Raw genomic sequence first — 22,302 nt, 5'->3', positions numbered from 1 at the left:
GTTTCTAACAGAACAATGATGTTCCATGACATACATATACCACAGTTTGTTAAACTATTACCCAATTAATGGACATTCACTTGATTTCCAATTCTTTGCCACCACATATAGGGATGCTATGAATATTTTTTGTACAATACTTTTTATACAATACAATACTTTTGTACATACTAACTTTGAATTTTGTACGTGATGTATTTACCCTTTTTCATCATCTCTTCAGGGTATAGAACCAGTAATGGTATTGCTGGATCAAAGAGTATGCATATTTTTGCTGCCCTTTGGGCATAATTCCAAACTGCTCTCCAGAAAGGTTGGATGAGTTCATAGCTCCACCAACAATGTAATAGTGTCCCAGATTTCCCACAACCCTTCCTACATTGATCCTTTTTAGAACTTCTTTTTGATCCGAACTACTGTAATGAAGTGAGACATTGGAACTTTGAATGTTTCTTTTGGAATTTCATAGGCCTTTCAATAGGCCTTGTCCACCTAACTATATCCCTCCCTATAGCTCTCAGAGAAAATTTTCTATTTTTCAAAGTAGTAAATGTGGAAGTTTACTATTGCACAATTGAAACACTTTGCCATTGATAAATGCATCTAAATTACTGGGGGGTAGAAAAAATTTTTTGCTAGTTTGATCTGAATTGTTGCCATTCCATGGCATAAATAAGAATTATATTAATGTGTTGAATTTATCCCAAGTATATAAGTCAACTCCTGAAGAATCTCATTTTCTTTTTTGAGTGTAACATGAGTATATTTGGGTAAAAGTAAACTTATTAAAAAAAGATGTAAAAATCCATTATGTTAATGAAACTAAAGTTAAGAAACTTCTGTATTATTTTTGCTTTTGTTCTAAGTAATAAGATTTCAGTATGGAAATGTCTTGTTTCATGAAATACAATAATTCATGCATCACCCAACTTGGAAATCTAATTTTTCTTTTCACTGTTTTGTTTCATTTGGAATTAGAAACACTTGCTTGATATGTAGGCAAATTATTTTAAACTCACCTAAGATGTTATATTTGTTTAAAAACAGTGATTTGTGCTTAGACCTATTTTAAACATGGTTTAAAATTGAACATATTTACTAAAAAAAATTGTTTTTGTAAAATCTATTCCTTGATTCAGTTTAGGATATTATTTTGACATGTCAAATCTTTTGTTATTAAGAAGCAAAATACTTTTTGCATCACTGATAAAATAAGTGGTGATTTTTCTGTCATAATATAGTATCATTGCCACTGTGAGATTACAGTCACCACATGGCATATTTTGATTCTTAAGAGCTGAATTCATTCTGATTATAGGAAATTGCTATTTTAATTTAATTTTTATTTTTTTAGGGGTTTATTTTTGGCAAGGCAATGGGCTTAAGTGGCTTGCCCAAGGCCACACAGCTAGGTAAGTGTCTGAGGCCAGATGCGAACTCAGGTACTCCTGACTCCAGGGCCGGTGCTCTATCCACTGTGCCACCTAGCCACCCCAGGAAATTGCTGTTGACCATCTGTACGGTATGTTTAATTGGTTTTCTATCTATGTCTGACCCCAGATATGATCATCAAAGAAATTTATGTAGGACTAGTGACCTATGATACTAGAAACCTGATGGGCTTTGGACATGCATACTGCAGATGATGGTTCTTTGGAAAAGGTTAGGAAAATGTCTTGTTTAGCAAATTCCCCAACACGACATTTGAAATGTCTCATCTGGTAGACTCTACGTCTGGCTCATGGTATTTAGTCATTCACATAACCTCACCCTAAAAACTGATATCTCAATAAAAAAGGGAATTTTTCCCTTTTCTTATGTCTTAGCTCTCTATGACAAATTTTGATAATCATATCAGGGAATCAGCTTGAAATATGATTAATTCATTTGTAAAAATGTATGCCTTTTTTTGCTTCTATAGCTATCTAATAACCAACTAGGCTAAATGTATAGCTTTTGGCATCTGTTGTCAGCTCCATGTTCCTGAGGAAAGTAAGATCTTTTAACTTTTCACAATGCTAAGGATATTTAAGTAAATATGATAAAGATTTTGTGATATCAGGATATGATTTTCTATTCTATCTCAAGTTCTGTTATAAGGATAGGAATGTTAGTCAACTAAGTATATCAGAAGGATGATCTGGTCTCTTTTTTAAAAATAATTTTATATAGAAATCTGTTTTCAGCTAATAGTTTTTGATTCTTTTTAAACATTGGCAAAAGGTTAAAACTTTTATTTGAAAATCATTTATTCGATGCACACCATTCTAATATGATTATCAAAAAATATGTAACAAATTCAAGTTAATTTGGCAATTTTAATGAATTCACTTTTGTAATAGAATTCTGAGTCTCATGAAAGTTTTTTAATTTGTGGAGCAGCATTCTTCAAATGGGGGAAATAAATGAGTAAGGCCAAGTATAAAACTGAGTTTTTAAAGCTGTTTTGTATAAAATTGGTTTGGTTTTCAAATTTTCTATTTGTGTCTAACTTTTCTATGTGACAATTGACAAATCAAATTATAATTTGCATGATCTAAGAAGTTCCAATATTCTAACTTTTGACCTGATAAAATTTGTGTTGAGACATTTCTTTTACCAGAAAGGAAGTTAGCTACATGTAAGCTGAATTTACTTGGAAGAAACTGGTCCACAACAATATCCAGAGCTACAGAATTACCTCAGTTATCTCCAGAAGAGAATAAACCTGAATTTTATGCTGCTGTTTACCTTCTCCCTTTTGCCCTTCTTAATTGTACAGGTTATTTAATCAAAGGGGACTTCCTTCTTTTGATCTTTGTAACTTGCCCCTTTGACTCTAAATGTCATTCATCCTTGTGTTCTCCTTAGACCTTCTGTTGCCTGCCCTTCTCTTAGCAATCATAGGTCTCAAAGATTAGCTATTTCTCTCTCCAATATGACCCCTCATTTTTCCTTCACCTTTCACTCTTTTCTTTTTCAAACATACATCTTTGATAGCATCCTTTATTTTGTATTCCCATTGACCATGTACCATTTCATTGCCTTCTGGTGCTTCTTATTTCTAATTTTTCAGAGACTGTGGTGTTCCAAATCTTATGTACTTTAAACATAGGCAGAATACTAGAATTAAAAAAAAAGATGGGCCTTTATTTCTAAGATAAATCTGGTCTCAACAAAATAGCTTTACAATGTCTTAGAAAAAAAGAATCTAATCTGATCTCTTTCTCTTGTTCAATTTTGGGTCCAAATCCCTGAATATTTTCAATGGCTTTTCAAGACATCTCTAATGGTGAATGAGGATCTCTGTAGGCTGTCCAATTGCACATGATAGATAGTCCTCAACTTTTTTTTTCATTGATGGATAAAAAGGCAAATCTATTTTGAGTGATTATAGATTTTATCCAAGAGGCTCTGGAGTTCTCCAGAACTTAGTATAATTAGCATGTTATCTGCATAATTAGCATGAAATCTCACTCATTACATAAAATCTTCCTTTAACTTGGACCCTGCATCTTCTCTCTGACAGTAGGGAGCATTTCAAACAAGTAGATATGAATCTTTCAGTTTTATGTTTCACTTTCATTTAGTGCTTTAACAAAGGACTTTCTTCACAATAGCTATGTGAAGAAAAACATTGTACACCCTAACATCAACATGGGGGTGATGATCAACCTTGATAGACTTGCTCATTCCATCAGTGCAACAATCAGGGACAATTTGGGGCTGTCTGCAATGGAGAATGGCATCTGTATCCAGAGAAAGAATTGTGGAGTTTGAACAAAGACCAAAGACTATTACCTTCAATTTAGGAAAAAAGACCCATTATCTTATTATGTAATTTTGCTATCTCTTATACTTTATTTTTCTTCCTTAAGGATATGATTTTTCTCTCCCATCACGTTCAACTGAGATCAATGTATGCCATGGAAACAATGTAAAGACTAACAGAATGCCTTCCATGGGGGTGGGGGGAGAGAAGCAAGAATGGGGGGAAAATTGTAAAACTCAAAATAAATAATATATTTCTTAAAAAAAAAACACAATAGCTCTGTGAAGTAAGTGGTATCTCAGTTTTCTTATCTAAAAAATAAGGGATTTCTAAGGTTTCTTCCAGTTCTGAATCCTGCAAGTCATGAAGAAAACTATTCAATTGGTCTGCTTAGTCAACCAACAATTTTTTTTAGTTAATACTCAGTCACATAAATAACAGTTATTCACTTTCTGTGGTCAACACTTCCCTCTGACTTCATTCTGATATACTCACAGTTCACTGGAGATATCAATTGCTGAATTATAGAACCAGGCATTTCACTCTTGGTTTCTTTGGGGTCATACTACAGATAAATGATTCTTTTGTAATGTTGCAAGTTGATGTTATTATGGAATAGTTAACACTGATGTATCATAATTATGGTGTGTTTCCTTTTCAGAACTTGTCACTGATTCATTGATTTAACCTTGCTTGAGTTTCTCTTCACCGTACAAGTTGTGATATCACCTCACAAAACCTGCTTAAAGTTTAATTTCATTCTCTTTCCTGTCGTGTGAAAGTGTGTATGTGTGAGATGGTGTGATTGTGAGAGAGAATGTGTGTGTATATGAGACAGAGTATAAGGTAAAGTATGAAAAACAGTGTGGGAGACAGTGAGAGAATGTGAGGGTATTTTGTGTGTAACAGTGTGAGTTAATGTGTGTGAAAGAGTGAATGAGATAGTGTGTGAGTGTGAAATAAAATGTGTGAATGTGAGAAACCCATTCTCCCTGCTTCAATTGTGTAATAGTGTGAGAATAGGGTGTGAGAGAATGAGACAGTGTGAGTGAGTGTGTGTGAGAGGATATGAGTATGTTTTAAAAAGTCTGTGGAAGTGGATGCGCAAGACAAGGAAATGCATGAGTGCAGGGAAGAAAGTGTGTGTGTTTGAGATAGAGTGTGATAATGTGTGTGTGCACATGCACATGTCTGAGAAAAAGAAAGTGTGTATGTGAATCTGAGTATGCGTGTGCACATGTGTGCATGCGTGTGTGTCCAGCTTTCTTTGGTTGTGCTCTACAGTTGACTGTAATGATGTCAACCTTGATTAAAATGGGGGAAAATTGTCGAAGTTTAATAAGTTTTCAAAACCTATATTCCTGTTTTAAAAAAAAGTCTAATTTCTTATTATTGTAAAAAAAATGGAATGTTATCTTTTCATATTTTAGTTACAAACTCAGGAAGACAAATGATTAGAAAGCCAGCAAACTTGTCCTGCCCTCTTTATACTATAATTCAGGAAAGAGAAAACTATAAATCTTCATTTAGATAAGAGCATTGTATGAGGATGAACAATTCTGCAGCCTAAATAGACTGGCCTCCAAGGAGATTTAATGTTTCTCTTATCGTTATTTATCTGTAAATATCTTGTGAATATCCCCTCTTCTGGGGATGGTCATTACATTAATGGCCTCAACCTATGTAAGAGACTGTTGAGGGTCACAGGAATGTCATTGCGTGACTGGGAATGACTTAAAGGTCCTCTTGCCCACATGCATCAATGGGTCAGCTCTCCCGATCTTCTCATAACTTCCTAATGCTTTGGCACTTTCTGGAAGTGGAACATTGTGAGTAAACACTAAGTGGGTGATAGCAACATTATGTGAGAGTACTAGCCTGAGGAAGTAAACTTTTATCACCTGCTGTCCGGGAGTATGGAGGCATTGTTTGATTGGCTACTTAGAGAATGCCACATGAATTGGGAGTAAACCAGGGACTAAGGGGATCTTTAAGTCTTGCATTCTGAAAAATAAACGAAGAACTTGTCATCTTTGCCTCCTGCCTCTTCAACAGTTGTCTGAGAACTTAACTACAGCTGCATTGAGTCAAGCGAATAGGTAATGAATAAACTATGTAGTATAAGTTAGCCGGCTGGCACACAGCAGACCTATGGGTCTTGGGGTAAATCCTAGAAAATACACTTCATATCTAATATATTTCTGTCATCTTATTTTAACCCTAAATTATTAAGTTCTACACCCAATTATTTAAAAACCCTTACTTGAACCTTTCATCTCAGCTAAACATCTTATATCTCTGTGAGTGGTTTATAATTTGTTTTTCTTCTAATTTTTAAGGTTATGCATACAATTCAATGAGGTATAAAGAGAATCTGGTATTTTATCACTTTTTGAGAATAATTTGTCTGACATTGGTACTAATTTTTTTGTTTGTTTTATTTTTTATTTAATATTTATTCTCATTTTGTACAAATAATGTCTTTTTACATTAATAAAATATTCTTGTTTAAGAGTAAACAAAATGCCCCCAATAAATATAGATTTGCTTGAGCGATAAAGTAAAGGGGAGAGAAAAAAATTAAAATAAAAAAATAATAGTAATAACTGTAGGTATGGCTAGGTGGCGCAATGGATGGAGCACCAGCCCTGGAGCCAGGAGCACTCGAGCCCACATCAGGCCACATACATCCAACAATCATCCAGCCGTGTAATGTGCCAGACACCCCAACCCCACTGCCCTGCAAAAACCAAAAAAAAAGAAAAAAGACCCAAAATAAAATAAAATAGCAATAATAGTAGGGGTGGCTGGGTGGCGGACAGAGCATTGGCCCTTGAGCCAGGAGCACCTGGGTCCAAATCCGGCCTCAGACACACAAAGATCACCCTGCTATGTGGCCCCAGGCAGGCCACCCAGACCCATTTGCCCTGCACCCCCCAAAATAATAATAATAAAAAATGTGCTTGAGTCTTTGTCCCAACACCAACAACTCTGTCACAGGTGGATCACATTCTTTATGATAAGTCCATGGTAAAAGTTACTTCCATATTTTTCCACCTTTGCCATTGCTGATCGCAACTCCCTCCTTTCATATTTCTCCACTACCATGTACTATATTTTTCTCTCTCCTTTCACTCTGACTCTGCTGTAGCATAGCTGAGTGATGCACCCAACTGATCTCCGGCTCTGGGGCCAAGAGGCCCTGAGCCCCCATACCACTCCTTAGGCCCAGCATCCACCTGGCCCTATGGTCCAGGACAGGCCATCCAATCCCAGCCCCTTGCAAGAAGTAAAAAGGAAAATGTGTTATATCTGACCACTCTCCCGCTATGGTCCATCCTCTCCTCCATCACACACATCCCCCCTTCCCACTGTCCCACCCTTTTCTTCTATACCCCATTGAGTATATATGCTGTTTCCTCTCCTAGCCACCTCTGATGAGAGCGAAGATTCCCTCATTCCCCCTTGCCTTCCCCCCCTTCCATATCATTGTAATAGCTCACTGTAATAAAGAAAAATCTTATTACACGAAATATCTTGGCCTATTCCCCCTCTCCTTTTGCTTTCTCCCATTACATTTCCCTTTTATCTATTGACTCCATTTTTACACCATATTTTTATCTTCAGATTCAGCTTTCTCCTGTGCTTCAACTATAAAAGCTCCTTCTACCTGCTCTATGAACTGAGAAGGTTCATATGAGTATTATCAGTGTCATTTTTCTATGCAGGAATACATGCAGTTCATCATCATTAAGTCCCTCATATTTTCCCCTTCTCCTCCACTCTCTATGCTTCACCTGAGTCCTGTATCTGAAGATCAAACCTTCTGTTCAGCTCTGGCCATTCCAACAGAAACATTTGAAATTCCCCTGGTTCATTGAAAGTCCATCTTCTTCCCTGGAAGAGGACATTCAGTTTTGCTGGGTAGTTGATTCCTGGTTGCATTCTAAGCTCTTTTGCCTTCCAGTATATTATATTCCAAGCCCTACGAGCTTCCAATGTAGCTGCTGCTAAGTCCTATGTGATCCTGACTGCAGCTCCACAATATTTGAACTGTGTCCTTCTGGCTGCTTGTAATATTTTCTCTTTGACTTGGGAGTTCTGGAATTTCGCTATAAGATTCCTAGGGGTTGGTTTTTTGGGGATCCCTTTTTCGGGGGGATCTGTGGATTCTCTCCATTTCTATTTTGCCCTCTGCTTCTAGAATATCAGGGCAATTTTCTGTAGTAATTCTTTGAAAATGATGTCAAGGCTCTTTTCCTGATCATGACTTTCAGATATTCCAATAAGTTTTAAATTATCTTTCCTAAGTCTGTTTTCCATATCAGTTGTTTTTTCAATTAGATATTTCACATTTTCTTCTAATTTTTCATTTTTTTGGTTTTGAATTATTGATTCCTGATTTCTAGTAAATTCATCAATCTCCCTGAATTCTATTCTTTGTCTGAAGGATTTGTTCTCCTCAGAGAGTTTTCTTATCTCTTTTTCCAATCTGGCCCATTTTGCTTTTTAAAGCATTCTTCTCCTCAATAACTTTTTGAACTGTTTTATCCATTTGACCTAAGCTGGTTTTTAGCATGCTATTTTCTTCAGCATTTTTTTGGATTTCCTTGACTAAGCTACTGACTTCATTTTCATGTTTTTCCTGCATCTCTCTCATTTTTTCTCCAGTTTTTCTTCTAACTCCCTCATTTGATTTTCAAAGTCTTTTTTGAGCTCTGTCATAGCCTGAGCCCAATTTTTGTTTTTCTTGGAGTCTTTAGATGCAGGAGCTTGTGCTTCCTCATCTTCAGACTGAGTATTTTGATCCTTCTTGGGCTCATATGCAAAATATTTCTCAATGGTGTTCCTATTATTTCTCTGCTTGCTCATTTTCCCAGCCTAAGCCTGCTTTTGGGGTGCTTCCTGACCTTTTGGGACACTCCCAGAAGGGTCTCAGTGTGTGAGGCTCTGTCCTCCCTCCTGTTCTGTGAATGACCATAAGCGCTCCCCTCTGTCATGGGGTTGAGGGGGGGGGCCCTGCTATTCTATGGGGGCGCCTAGACTGCAATCAGGATCTGAATGTGGTCAGAACTCCAGAGTCTTGTTCCAGGAGCAGAGGACAGAGCTCTGCAGTCTCTCTTCACTCCCCTCCCTAGGTTCAATGGGCTCATGCCCTGGGAGCTCCTGCTTACAGGGCTCAGAAATTAGGGTTTCTGTTTCCTGGAACTTGGCTGGCTAAGCTGCTCTCTATCTGCCCTCCACATGCTCTCTCTGGCAGAGGTCCCCCCACCGTTCCCCAACTTTGTGCCTGGTGCTCCCCGGGGTGCAGCTCAGGAGACTCCCCTGCTGCTGTGAGACGTGGCTCCCGGCGCCCTGGGGCTGCCTCCAAGAGGCTGAAGTTCTTTCGCTCCAGCGGGCCACCCCTCCAACCCCAGGGAGCAGAGCCTTTCTGCTCTTTTCCAGGTTACCTTGAGTAGGAGAACTGCCTCACTGGGTCCCTCTGTGGGTTCTGTCTCTCGAAAATTTAGTTGGAGTCTTTAGCTTATGAGTTTTATGAGAGAGCGCCTAAGACAGGATTCGTTCTTGTCACCATCTTGGCTCCACCCCCCCCAACTAATTTTTTTTGAAAAGTTTTACAGAAACCTCTTATTAATCAATCAGGAGCTTTAGTTTTTCCTTTTAACAATTCTGTTTTATTTTATAACAAGTTCTATTTATTTTTTGATACTGGATTATTTAGGATCTCTATGTAGTCTTCTATAAATTTGAGTATTTTATTTTTTACAGTGTTCTTTTATTTCTTTTGTATTTGAAGTTTTATTAGCATATAATGCATATTAAATTTTGATTTTTTCTTCTGTTTTTGTTGTGATTTTATCTCATTTAGTTATTTGTTGATTTGATTCAGCTCTCTTATTTTTAATCAGACTGACTAAAGGTTAATCAATTTTATTAGTTTTTCCAAAGAATTAACTTTTTAGTTTTATTTATTATTTTTATAATTTTTGGAGGGCAGTTTATCTAGTCCTCTAATTCTTAATATATTTTAAAATTTGTGCTTATTTTAGGTTTATGTGCTGCCTTTCTAATTTTTGAAATACATATTCAGTTCATTTATTTTCTCATTTTCTGTATGTTTATGGGAATATTATTTCCCCCTGATTATTGCTTTAACTGCATTCTGGAAATGTTACAATGTTGTTTTGATATTTTCCTTTTCTTTCATATAATGATAGTTTCTGTGATTTGTTCTTTGATCCAGTCATTATTTAGGATTTCACTTTTTTTTTTTTAGGGTTTTTCAAGGCAAATGGGGTTAAGTGGCTTACCCAAGGCCACACAGCTAGGTAATTATTAAGTGTCTGAGTTCAGATTTGAACTCAGGTACTCCTGATTCCAGGGCTGGTGCTCTATCCACTGTGCCACCTAGCCACCTTCTAGGATTTCATTCTTAATTCTCTATTTGAGTCTGTGTCCTTTTATTGGGTTCTCTGAATTAATTGTAATTTTTATTATTGTGTTATGGTCTATAAAATATATGTTAAGTATTTCTACCTTTTATATTTTTTGTAGTATCTTTCTGCCCACATACATGATCAATTGCTATAGGAGTTTCATGTGATACTAAGAGAGATGTAGGATTGGGGGAGCAGAGCCAAGATGGCAGCAGGAGAGGGTCATCTCTTAGGTGCTCTCTCTCAAAACTTATAAACTAAGGACTCTAACTAAATTTTTGAGAGACAGAACCCACAGAGGGATCCAGTGAGGCAGTTCTCCAACCCAAGGTAACCTGGAAAAGAGCAGAAAGGCTCCACTCGACTGGGTTGGGGGGCGGGCCACCAGAGGGGTGGCCCACCAAAGTGAAAGAACTTCAGCCTCCCGGAGGCAGCCCAGGGTGCTGGGAGCACCTGGGCACAACTTGAGGGATCAGCAGGGGGACCTCTGCCAGCCCTCAGGGCACACAGTGAGCACTGTGGCCATTGCAGCCCCGATCCAGAAACCAGAAGCAGAAGCAGGTAAGTAGGAGCCCCCAGGGCATTAGTGTTGAGCCTAGGGAGGGGAGTGAAGAGAAGGACTTCAGAGCTCTGTCCTCTGCCTCTGGAACAGGACTCTAGGGCTCTGACCACATTCAGATCCTGATCGCAGTCTAGGACTCCCATAGAACAGCAGGCACCCCCCTTCAGGCCCGAGGCAGATGGGGGCGCTATGGTCATTCACAGACCAGGAGAGAAGTCAGAGCCTCAAACACGGAGATCCTTGTGGGGGGGGGTTGTCCCAATAAAATTCAAAAGCTCAGGAAGCACCCCCAAACCAGGCATAGGCTGGAGAAATGAGTAAGCAGAGAAAAAAGAGGAACACCATTGAGAAATACTTTGCCTGTGATCCCAAGAAGGATCAAACACTCAATCTGAAGATGAGGAAGCACAAGCTCCTGCATCTAAAGACTACAAGAAAAACAGAAACTGGGTTCAGGCTATGACAGAGCTCAAAAAAGACTTTGAAAATCAAGTGAGGGAGATAGAAGAAAAATTGGGAAAAGAAATGAGAGAGATGCAGGAAAAACATGAAAATGAAGTCATCATCTTAGTGAAGGAAATCCAAAAAAATGCTGAAGAAAATAGCATGCTAAAAACCAGCTTAGGTCAAATGGATAAAACAGTTCAAAAAGTTATTGAGGAGAAGAATGCTTTAAAAAGCAAAATTGGCCAGATGGAAAAAGAGATAAGAAAGCTCTCTGAGGAAAACCCACCAAAGTGAAGGAACTTCAGCCTTGGGGAGACAGCCCCCCAGTCACCGGGAGCCACAACTCACAGCAGCCAGGGCAGTTTCCAGGGAGCACCAGGTACAACTTGGGGGATCAAAGAATGTAACTGAGGGAAGCTGCCGATTTTACGAGAAATCAGGAAACAATACTTCAAAACCAAAAGAATGAAAAATTAGAAGAAAATGTGAAACATCTCATTTGGAAAAACAGATTTAGGAAAGATAATTTAAAAATTATTAGAATACCTGAAAGTCATGATCAGGAAAAGAGCCTTGACATCATTTTCAAAGAATTACTACAGAAAATTGCCCTGATATCCTAGAAGCAGAGGGCAAAATAGAAATTGAGAGAATCCACTGATCTCCCCAAGAAAGAGATGCAAAGAAAAACAACCCCCAGGAATATTATAGCCAAATTCCAGAACTCCCAAGTCAAAAAGAAACTATTACAAGCAGCCAGAAGGACACAGTTCAAATATTGTGGAGCTGCAATCAGGATCTCACAGGACTTAGCAGCAACTACATTAAAAGCCTGTAGGGCTTGGAATATAATATATCAGAGGCAAAAGAGCTTAGAATGCAACCAAGAATCAACTACCCAGCAAGGCTGAATGTCCTCTTCCAGGGGAAAAAGATGGACTTTCAATGAACCAAGGGAATTTCACATGCTCTTGTTGGAATGGCCAGAGCTGAACAGAAGGTTTGATCTTCAAATACAGGACTCAGGTGAAGCATGGAGATTGGAGGAGAAGGGGAAAATATGAGGGACTTAATGATGATGAACTGCATGTATTCCTGCATAGAAAAATGACACTGATAATACTCATATGAACCTTCTCAGTTCATAGAGCAGGTAGAAGGAGCTTTTATAATTGAAGCACAGGAGAAAGCTGAATTTGAAGACATAATGTGGTGTAAAAATGGAGTCAATAGATAAAAGGGAAATGTAATGGGAGTAAGAGAAAGGAGAGGGGGAATAGGCCAAGATATCTCATATAATAAGTTTTTTCTTTATTACAATGAGCTATTGCAATGATATGGAAGGGGGGAAAGCAAGGGGGAATGAGGGAATCCACTCTCATCAGAGGTAGTTAGGAGAGGAAACAGCATATATACTCAATGGGGTATAGGCATCTGTAGTAAGAAGGAGAGGGGAGGACAGGGGGAAGGGGGGATGTGAGTGATGGAGGAGAGGATGGACCATGGGGGGAGAGTGGTTAGATATAACACATTTCCCTTTTTACTTCTTGCAAATGGCTGGGATTGGATGGCCTGTCCGGGACCATAGAGCCAGGTGGATGCTGGGCCTAAGGGGTAGTATGGGGGCTCGGTGCCTGTTGGCCCCAGGGCTGGGGATCTATCTGCTGTGCCACTCAGCTACTCTACAGCAGAGACCGAGTGAAAGGTGAGAGAAAATATAGTTCATGGTAGTGGAGAAGTACGAATGGAGGAAGTTGCGATCAGCAATGGGAAAATATGGAAGTAGCTTTTGTGATGGACTTATAAAGAATGTGAATCACCCACAACAGAGCTGGTGGTGTTGGAACACAGACTGAAGCACATTTATTATCATTATTATTATTGTTATTATTATTTTGGGGGGGTCTCAGGGCAAATGGGGCTGGGTGGCCTGCCTGGGGCCTCACAGCTGAGTGATTGTTGGGTATCTGAGGCCAGATTTGGACCTTGGTGCTCCTGGCTCAAGGGCCAGTGCTCTGTCTACCACCCGGCCACTCCTACTATTGCTATTACTATTTTATTTTATTTTGGGTCTTTTTTTTTTTTTTTTTGGTTTTTACTAGAGCAATGTGGTTGGGGTGGCTTGCACGGGATGACACAGTTGAGTGATTGTTGAGTGTCTGGGGCCAGATTTGGGCTCATGTGCTCCTGGCTCCAGGGCCAGTGCTCTGTCCATTGCACCACCTGGCCATACATGCTATTATTATTATTATTTTTTAATTTTAATTTTTTTTCTCTCCCCTTTACTCTATCGCTCATGCAGGTTTATATTTTTTGGGGGGAGGGGCTATTATGTTTACTCAAACAAGAATATTTTAGCAATGAATAAAAAACATTATTTGTACAAAATAAGAATAAATAAATAAATAATAGAAAGATGTATATTTTTAGCAATTCCATTTAGAAGACACTATCAAGTCTAGTTTTTCCAGCAATTTGTTTGATTCTATATTTTCTTTTTTTTTTTATCTTTCTGCTGGACTTATTCAGAACCAAGAGAGGGACATTGAAATCTCCTGTCATACTATCTGCTGTCTATGTCTTCTTATGATTTTAATCTCCTTTATGAATTTAGATGCTAAGACATTTAGTTTATCATATAAATTTAATATTGATATTGGCTTGTTGTGTATGGTTCCTTTCAGCATAATGGAGTTTCTTTTCTTTTTTTATATTAGGAATGTTTGGGGTTTTTTTGTTTGATAGCATATTTGCAATTTTTTTCTTTTTTGAATTTATCTAATGTATAGTAAAAAAAAATCCACTTTATTTCTATTCTATGTCTTTATTTTTTTTATTAAAGATTTTGAATTTTACAGTTTTTCCCCCAATCTTACTTCCATCCTCCTCACCCCCCACGGAAAGCAATCTGTCAGTCTTTACTTTGTTTCCATGTTGTACATTGATCCAAATTGGGTGTGATGAGAGAGAAATCAGATCCTTAAGGAAGAAACAAAAAGCCTTAGAAATAACAAGACCAGACAATAAGATATCTGACTTTTTTTCCTAAATTAAAGGTAATAGTAAGGGGCAGTTAGGTGGAGTAGTGGATAAAACACTGGCCCAGGAGTCAGGAATACCTGGGTTCAAATCTGGTCTCAGACACTTAATAATTACCTAGCTGTGTGGCCTTGGGCAAGCCACTTAACCCTGTTTGACTTGCAAAAAAAAAAAAACCTAAAAAAAGGTAACAGTCCTTGAACTTTGTTCAAACTCCACAGTTGTTTCTCTGGATACAGATGGTATTCTCCATTGCAGATAGCCAAAAATTGTCCCTGATTTTTGCACTGATGGAATGAATGAGTGAGTCCATTAAGGTTGATCATCGCCCCCATGTTGCTGTTAGGGTGTGCAATGTTTTTCTGGTTCTGCTCATCTCACTCAACATCAATTCATGCAAATCCCTCCAGGCTTCCCTGAATTCCCATCCCTCCTGGTTTCTAATAGAACTATAGTGTTCCATGACATACATATACCACAGTTTGCTAAGCCATTCCCCAATCGAAGGATATTTATTTGATTTCCAATTCTTTGCCACCACAAACAGGGCTGCTATAAATATTTTTGTACAAGTGACGTTTTTACCCTTTTTCATCATCTCTTCAGGGTATAGACCCAGTAGTGGTATTGTTGGGTCAAAGGGTATGCTCATTTTTGTTGCCTTTTGGACATAGTTCCAAATTTCCAGAAAGGTTGGATGAGTTCACCAACAGTGTAATAGTGTCCCAGATTTCCCACAACCCTTCCAACAATGATCGTTATCCTTTCTGGTCATATTGGCCAGTCTGAGAGGTGTGAGGTGGTACCTCAGAGAAGCTTTAATTTGCATTTCTCTAATAATTAATGATTTAGAGCAATTTTTCATATGGCTATGGATGGCTTTGAATTCCTCATCTGTAAATTGCCTTTGCATATATTTTGTGTCTTTATTTTTAAAATGTGTTTCTTGTACACCACATATTGTGAAGTTTTGTTTTCTTATCTTATATATTTTTGTTTTATTTAAGCCATTTACATTTAATATTATGGAAGCAAAGTTTATATTTTCCACCATTTGTTTCTAATATGGGGGTTTTTCCTTTTCCAAATTAGAAATTTTTCCCTCTTCCTCTGTATGATTACTCTTCCTCTGTATTCAGAATACTTTGTCTCTTTAGATATTAAGTTTAATCTGCTTTAAGGCCACCTTACCCCCACCATCTCTCTTCTCTCCCTGCAGCTCTTTCACTCCAATTTATTACCTTTCCCCTTAGTTTTGGAATTTTGCTTCACTTATTAGTTCCTTTTTATTTCTTCCTTTTATCTAGCTGGTTAGTTCTCCTTTTTCCCGTTTTAGATAGTTATCAAGCAACATCCCCTTTTTTTCTACCTCTTCAACTTGTTTTGTTGGTTTTGTTGGTTTTTTAAGATTATTTTATGTTTTTGTGCTGCCTTTCTAATTTTTAAAACATGTGTTCAGTACATTAACCTCATTTTCTATTTTATTAATGTATGTTTATGGGAATATTATTTTCCCCTGATTATTGCCTTAACTTTTTTCTAAAAAAGATTTCTTCAGTGGATGGTGCACCAGTTCTGGAGTCAGGAGAACCTGAGTTCAAATCCAACCTCAGATAATTAATAATTACGTAGCTGAGTGACCTTGGGCAAGTCACTTAACCCCATTGCCTTGCAAAAAACAAAAACAAAAAAAGATTTAAAAAGATTTCTTTTCCTCATTCTCTGTATTATTATTATTCTACCCTTTCCATCTGTTCTATATTTTTATTCTTTGAGTCAGGGTCCTTTCTACTTCTCATAGAACTGAAACCTCTAATGTACCTGTTTGGGGTTTCCTGTAATAAAGATTTTCTATGTAATTGTTTTATAGATATTGGCCACTAGTTCCCCTTTTCTTGTTGGATCTCACACTTAGAAATATTAATTTCTCCAGATGATAGAGAGAAATTTGCTTCTGGTGGGAATTTTCCTGTGTTCCTGATTGTGAAGTCCATTATTAACTTCTACCCTATCTGCAGTCATTCCCCCCTATTTTGCCTTGGAATCTTCTCCCTGGGACTGTGCTCTCCCACTTTTCTTTGTGTCAGTTACCCTCAGAGCTCTGATTTCCATTATCCTGAGAGACAATGAATGATCTCTCTAAGCATCAAATTCCAGCAGATTATGCTCATTTACCCTTTGATTTTTCAAGCCTGTACCTTCAACATCACTTTTATTTGACTTCTGCTTCCACCTTTCTTTCCCAGTATAATTTCAGAGTTGTTTATCATTTAGTTGTGTCTGACTCTTTGTGACCTCATTGGAAAAGATACTGGAGAGATTTGACATTTCCTTAATGAGCATGATCCGCAGGAATGTCCCATCTCTCTTTATAGTCTATATCTTTCTTCTACCATGGGAGCATTTGTAAATGGTATCTTTTCCACCACTAAAACAGGATCTCCTATCTTCCCCCACTCTTTCAATCATTCCCTTTGCCTTCTTGCCCATTTTCTTGTAGGCTCTCTCTTCCTGAGACTAGAGAAAAATTTCCCCCCTATTTATTAGGCTTTGACTAATTAGGGAATATTGTTTATTTCCTTTCTATTTTCTTCCTCTCCACCCTTTTCTGACCCCTCTCATTCTGTAATTTTTGTACCACAAAAATCTGTATGTAGACCCTTATAAGATTTACCCTTTGATATTTAAAACGTGTACTTTCAACATCACTTTTATTTGACTTCTGCTTTCACCTTTGTTTCCTGGTATAATTTCAGAGTTTATCATTTAGTTGTGTCTGACTTTGTGACCTCATTTGGAGTTTTCTTGGAAAAGATACTGGAGTTATTTCACATTTCCTTCTCCAGATTTTCCACTTTATAGATGAGGAAACTGAAGCAAATAAAATTAATTGACTTGCTAGGGTCCCACAGCTAGGAAGTGTCTGAGACCAGATATGAGCTCAGGAAAATGAGTCTAGACTGAGAACTCTATTTACTGTGCCACCTAGGTGTATATTTTTAGGAATGTCTATAATTACTCATATCGTGTCCTCCCTGGTAGAATTTATAGCCTTCTGTTTCATTTATGTCATCATATTCCTGGCATCTTGCTCAATGTATGGCAAACAGGCTAAATAAATTAAACAGGTGCTTATTTGATCACCTGGTTAAAAGGGTTTCACTCTCAAGGCTGGGTGTAGCCATGATGGCCATGATGATTGTCTGCCATCCAAGGACCATCCTCAAGTTCATCACCAAAAGGTTTATGACCTCAGGAATCATCTAACTCAATCCCTACTGGATAAGAACATGATCCCCGACAGGAAGCCATACAGGGATTAAGTGGGGAAATAGGAATTTCAACTCAGATCTTCTGCCCTAAAACCATCCCTCTTAACTCTGCCCTATAGTCTGGGTTCCATTGGCCACAGTAGCCAATGAAGTAATTCACTGAGACATGAAGGAGTGGAGTCTTCCCCTGGACTGTGTGTGGGAGTGGAGAAGAAGGAGCAGAAGGAATAGGAAATAAAATCACAAATCTTTATAAGGACTGAGAAATATAAGATTAGGAAAGCAGCTCAGAAACTAGTCAGGGAGCTTTATTAAACTCCTGAGGGAGGCTAAGGTTTCCAGTCAACTAGAATTATTAAGCTATGTCAGACATCATGCTGTTTTCTGCAGATGCAAAACTTTTCAGGAACCTTTTGAAAAAAACAGCCTGTATAGAGATAATTCAATACAATGATTATGTGTGTGTATGTTAGGCATGAAAGTTGTGGGAATTTGGCAAGAGGTTACTGGTTAACTTTGGAGAGAGTAATTTTGAGTTTAGCAATGAAGTAAAAGCCAGTTTACAAGAAGTAAATGAAAAGAGAGGAAGTTGGAGTAATGAAAGTAAACAGGTTTTGTCTTTTTCTCTTAACACTTTGGCTGTGAAAGGAAATAGGAACATATCTTGAGGTATGTGGTAGCAGGGTCAAATATAGGATTTTTTTTTTGTTTTTGTTTTTGCAAGGCAATGGGGTTAAATGACTTGCTCAAGATCATATAACTAAGTAAGTATTAGTGTCTGAGGTTACATTTGAACACCCCTGACTCCAGGGCTGGTGCTCTTTCCACTGCACCACCTCATTGCCCCCAAGAATAGGATTTTAAGCATGGGGATAATGGAGATCTAGGCATGTTTGTAGGCAACTGGGAAGGAGTCAGTGATTAGGGAAAATTGAAGATTATAATGTGATAGGGTTAGGGTCAATCATCTGGAAGAGATGGGAGATGTTGGGATCAAGCATATGACTAAAGAAGTCAAACTAGAGGGACAGCTAAGTGGTGCAGTGGATACTGTACTGGAGTTGCAGCTAGGAAGACCTGAGTTCAAATCTGGTCCCAAACACTTACTTGCTATGGGCCTAGGAAAGTCACTTAAGAGCAGAGACTTGAAACCCGCCCCCTTCTTTACATCTGCATCTCTTAGTATCTTGCAATTAGTAATGATACTTACCTTATAAGGCTGTGACAATTAAATGAGATAAAATTTGTAAAGTATTTTCCAAATTTAAAATGCAATATAATTTTTAGCAGCAAGGTTAAGGGCCACCTTTTCCTCAGAGAATTAGCAAAGGAACATAGAGTTTGGTGAGGTATGACAGACAATAGGGAAAGAGGGTTTCATGAGTAGAAAACAATATAAAATGGAAATAGTTGATCAAAGAGTTAAAATTTGGAAGGGAGGGAAGTGAAACCAATACAATGGTGATAGCCTGGAAATCACCTTGAGGATGATGAATAGGTTAAAAATAGGTTTAGGAGGGAGGCACAGGAAGGGATGAAATGATAGAAGGTTATGATTGGGTAGAGGAATTTCACAGTTCTTGGTTATGGAATTGGAACTCTTGATGGCGATAGTAAGGATAGAAGCTTCTTCTTATATAATTGGGGTAGTTCTGGTTGGTTGGTTCTTGTCCTTCATTATCAAAGAAGACCAAAATGTCATCGCTGTGTTAGAGACAAATTACAATGTATTTGACTGTGGCTGATCAGACCACTATGAGCTCAGAATTCTCTATCATAGATCAGGTACAAATTGTCCAGGGGAACACCTGGAGTGTTTACTCCAAACTTTCAGATCTCATGTTTCTGATGAGCTGCTTCAGTTCTGTACCCATGCCTCCCATGCTGCTTAATCATTTCTAAAGTTCTTTTTTTTAAGTTTTCTTTTGCAAGGCAATGGGGTTAAGTGGTTTGCCCAAAGCCACATGGCTAGGTAATTATTAAGTGTCTGAGGTCGCATTTGAACTCAGGTACTCCTGACTCCTGGGCCAGTGCTCTATCCACTGCAGCACCTAGCCACCCCGTTTCTAAAGTTCTTAAGAGAGACCTTCAGGGTGTCCCAGTTTCATTTCTTCTGATCCCCTTGTGAACACTTGCACTATGTGAGTTCTCCATAAAATAATCTTTTTTGGCAAATCTATGTTTGGCATTGTAAGAATATGGCCAGCCCATTATAGTTGCACTCTGTAGTAACATTTGAATGCTTGGCAGTTTAGTTTGAGAAAGGAGCTCAGTGTCTGGTATCTTCTCCTGCCAGGTGATCTTCAGAGTCTTCCTAAGACAATTTAAATGGAAGTGATTCAGGTTCCTGACATGGTTCTGGCACACTGACCAAGTTTCACAGGCATGAGGTCAGTACAATGACTCTGTAGACCTTCAGTTTGGTAGTCAGTTAAATACCTCTTTACTGAACTAGCTCTGGCAATGCATATGTCAACCTTGTTGTCCATGTGTACCTCCTGGGAAAGAACACTGCCAAGGTAAGTGAATTTATCTATAGCATTCAAAATTTCCCCATTTGTAGTAATCAAAGGTTCCAGATATGGTTGGTGTGGTGCTGACTGATGGAGCACTTGTGTTTCTTGGTGTTAATTGTTAGACCAAAATTAACACAAGCAGCAGAGAATTGATTCATTCTTTATTGCATCTCAGCTTCAGAGGCTACATTAAAGGTACAATCATCTGCAAACTGAAGATCATGCACCAACACTCCCTTCACTTTGGTCCTGTCTTCTAGGCTTTTCAAGTTGAAGAATTTACCATCAGTGTTGTAGCTGATCTTGAGGCCATGTTCATTCTCAGTGAAGATGTTTGATAATATGACTGAAAATATCATGCTAAATAGTATGGGAACAAGAACACATCCTTGTTTCACTCCATTGGTGCCTAGGAAATCTCAAGGGCATCATCCACTATCCAGAACCCAGGGAAGCATGCGTCATGAAATTGATGTACAATACTGATGAACTTCTCCGGGCAACCAAATTTTAACATAATGTTTCCAGGTCACTATCGCATGGACTCTGGGAGAGAATTTAAGGAGATCTGAGGGAGGAGCTAGTCCCTTTTACGTTCAGGTCTCCTGCTGAATCCTGACCAGCTGGCCTGGCCAATTTGATCAGCAATCCATGTGGTCTTCTCTTTAAACTCTTTTTTAACTTTCCTATTACCTTCTTAATATGCTGTAACTTCCTTCAATAAATCTCTATTTTCGTTCCAAAGCCTGCAGTCCTGAGTCTGAGTTGAGATTCATCTCAGGGCAGTACCAAACCCAAGAAACAAATCAACAGCAACATTCTAACCCAGATGAGCAAATGCAGTACTGTACACAAAATCTCAAAAGCTGCCCACTCTTTTCCTACTCCATTGTTGCTAACTGTGTGTTGGCTCAGTTTTCCTCCAAGTTAGCAACAAACTGTTCCCTCTCAGAGAGGCACTCTAATACAAGAAACCTAAAAAACAAACAGCTCTTGGTGCAAGAGAACTCAGCAGGTATCACATCCAAACAGCAGTCCTGAGTGAAACAAGGCTGGCAAATGAAGACCAGTTTACTGAAGTCAGAGGATACATATTTTTTGGGAGTGGTTGCACTGAAGGGGAGCACCATGAAGCTGGGGGTAGGTTTTGCAATCAAAACTAATCTAGTCAACAAACTCAAATACTTACAAAAGGAATGAATGATAGGCTCCTAGCAATGGAGATTGCCACTTGCAGGAAAATGCCATCATCAGAGCCAATGCTCCTACTGGGATGAACCCTGATGAAATCAAAGAAAAATTTTATGAAGACTTGGAGACCCTTCTCATCAATGTAACAAAAAGAACACACTTATAATTCTGGGTGACTTTAATACTAGAGTAGGCTCAGACTACCAGACATAGCAGGGAGTCCTTGGGGGTATTGGAGTTGGAAACAGCAATAAAAATGGTCACTTGCTACTGAAGACTCGTGCATCTCATGATATTCTCACCACAAACATTGTCTTCCATTTACCTAACAACTTAATACAACTTCCTAGATCCACTCTCACAGCAGACATTGATATCTATGTGATTATATGACTATGACTGTGTGATATAAGGAGAAGGGACAGACAGGATGTGAGAGTGACAAAGGCAATGTGTGGTTCAGTGCCATATTCATCCTCTCCAAGCTAAGTATACACATTCAACCAAAGCAGTGGCCACAATGTAAAATGACTACCAGAAGAATTAATGTCAAGAGATTGGAGTGTAATTGAAGTAGACTGAAGGTGATGGTGATGGGAGTTAAGGAGGTTGATGAATTAGAAAACTAAGATGTTGAGGGGAACTTCAGCATCTATGAAATTCACAAGTATGAGGGTGAGAGTTGAGAGGAGATGAAGACTGTGTTTCAGGCACCATATTCCTTGAAAAAGGACTGAGAATAAACCTGAAGAGTACAGCTATTGGGATAAAAACTCTCTTTGATAAAAACTGCTGGGGAAATTCAAAGTTAGTATGGAAGAAACTTGGATTAGATCAACATCTCACACCCTATACCAAGATAAGATCAAAATGATTACAGGATTTAGACATAAAAAACAATATTATAAGCAACTAGAAGATCAAGGAGTAGTTTACCTTCAGATCTATGGAAAGGAAAGCAGTTTATGACAAAGCAAGAGATGGAGAACATCATTAAAAACAAACTAGATAATTTTGATTACATTAAATTAAAAGGCTTTTGTACAGACAAAATCACTGTTAGCAAGATCAAAAGAAATGTAGTAAA

The sequence above is a fragment of the Macrotis lagotis genome, chromosome 1, assembly GCF_037893015.1.
Source record: "Macrotis lagotis isolate mMagLag1 chromosome 1, bilby.v1.9.chrom.fasta, whole genome shotgun sequence".
In the NCBI taxonomy this organism is placed as follows: domain Eukaryota; kingdom Metazoa; phylum Chordata; class Mammalia; order Peramelemorphia; family Peramelidae; genus Macrotis; species Macrotis lagotis.
This window is presented reverse-complemented; position numbering follows the sequence as displayed.